Consider the following 2041-nt stretch of genomic DNA (forward strand, 5'->3'; position numbering starts at 1 on the left):
CTAGCCAAGTCCTTCTCCCGTGACCTTTAGCACTCAAGCCAGAGGCCGCCTCCTTCAGGAAGCCCTCCCTGCCCCACCCCCACTCCATGTATTTCCTTGGGACTCACTGCTCCTATCCGATCCCCCAGCTGTAGAAAGCCACCTACCCAAAGGGCATGCCCTGCTCTGCCGTAGCCCACAGCTGGGGATATGCCCATGCAGGGGGGTATAAAGGCCTGGCCAGGCCACCCCCGGCACACCTCTGAAGGGTCACCCTAGCTCCAGAGCTTGCCACGGGGTCAGCCAAGGCTGTTGCACTGGGTTCACGCCGCAGCTCAACTTTCCCCCCTCTTCCCTAAGGGTGGATCCCTTTTAGTGAACATCTCAGTCTTTTCCCCAGAAATCCAACCTGTGACATCTCCCAGTGGGACTTCTCAGTCTGCAGCCGCAGCCATGGAGACGGTTGCAGCCTCAACAAGACCGTTTTCTCCATGCCCAGCGCGGACATGGATGAGCATTTTCATGGGAAACCACATGTGCAGAGTTGAGTGACCTCATCTCAATCACCCTTTTCCTTGCTCCATAGAGTGGGGAGAAGGGGCTCACTTAAGGTCTCCCAGCAGCTAAGAGGCACAGCCAGCATCTGGCACCTCGGGCAAGCTGGGAAATCGGGAGCTATGATTGTTGCCCACCTCCTTCCTCCTCCTCCGAGGGGTCCTTGACCTGGCTTCCCGCTTCTATGGCCTCTGCGTCTCTCATAGGTGACTGAGCCCAGAATGGACATCACCAGCCCCTCATCAGCTATTACCCAGTTCGGTGCCAGCTCCTCAGCCATTCTTCTAGAGTTTCCTGGACCGTGGGTAGAGCTCCTGAGCTCCTCTGTACAGAGCCCCCTCACCACCATCTACAGATGTCAAAGAACCTGGCCCCGTGAACCAGCACCTACCCTTTACAGAGGGGACCACAAAACCCCAGAGAGGGGTATTGTTCACAGTCTCAAAGCATTGGATGGGCTAACTGCACCTCAAAGACAGGAAGTTGCCTCTGCTGGCAGGAACTTTGAGATCTAAGAGAAGAGAGGCCTGCTTCTAGGGTCTGAGCCAGCCCGAGGGTCCCCGGGCTTTGCCAGCAAGAACCAGGAACTGAGAACACCGGAGGCCCGGGGTGCAAAGAAACCTATCAGCACATCCCTACCACTTGCATTGGGGGGCGGCTCTAGTAGGTGAAGGAAGAAAGCCACCGTTTAGGGGCCACGATGTGCATCACCAGTCCCTTCCGGGACATGCGGGCTTGGGCAAACTCCTTATCCCCATTTTACAGCTGAGAAAAAGGCTTAGAAGCTAAGCCGTTCCTGCCCATTTTCTAGCATCATACTGAGGAAGGGGCTCTGAATTACAGCTTTTATGAAGGACGGGTTTTCTCAGCGACCTGGTATCCATCTGGAACTCTGAGGTTGACCAACTACAGAAGGCGGTGACTCCTTCCCCAAGCAGGGAGGTCTTTTATCTCTATGTCCTAAGGAGTCCTCGCTCCAGACATCTAACAAGCGCTTTCTGTGTGAACATCCAGTTGCCTGGCCTCTGCTTTGGGGATGCTCACAAAGACCACCCATGATCATTATTAGCAAGGAAAGATACAGGGCTGAGGGCCAGGCAGGTGCAGGCTTGAATATTCTTTCCCTTAGGAGCCTGGTGACTGTAGGGGTGGGACTTCACCTCCCTGAACCTTTATACCACCGTAAAAGGAGGCCTTTTCCCAGACCTCATAGTTGTCATTGGAGTTGGGGTGCACTTTGTATCCCGTGTCTTCTGCCCAGATTGAGCACCTTCAATAGTCATTTTTTTTCCCCATGGGGTGAGAGGCAGACACCTCCACAAGGTGTTAGTTGGTGTTCACACCCTTGAATGTAGATTCTTTCTCCCTGTTCCCATGGCTGACAAGCCAGCGCGGGTTATATCTAGTTGGGCTTCTCAGGAATGCTTGGGCTTCCTTCACAACATGGCGTGGTTTCCAAGAACAAGTGTCCCAAAAAGAGAGAATGCTGGCTGGAAGCGATATTGCC

The 2041-nt window shown here is 54.3% G+C and overlaps 1 long non-coding RNA gene across 1 annotated transcript; it reads left to right on the plus strand.

Annotated features, from left to right (window-relative positions):
• Positions 1 to 370: 370 nt before the first annotated feature.
• Positions 371 to 1547, plus strand: LOC147575305 (uncharacterized). The gene is made up of 2 exons (XR_015242697.1): positions 371 to 522; positions 741 to 1547. It is a non-coding gene; the product is annotated as an uncharacterized LOC147575305 (long non-coding RNA).
• The last annotated feature ends 494 nt before the right edge of the window (positions 1548 to 2041 follow it).

Source organism: Puma concolor, chromosome D3, assembly GCF_028749965.1.
Source record: "Puma concolor isolate L17-30 chromosome D3, mPumCon1.1.hap2, whole genome shotgun sequence".
NCBI lineage: Eukaryota > Metazoa > Chordata > Mammalia > Carnivora > Felidae > Puma > Puma concolor.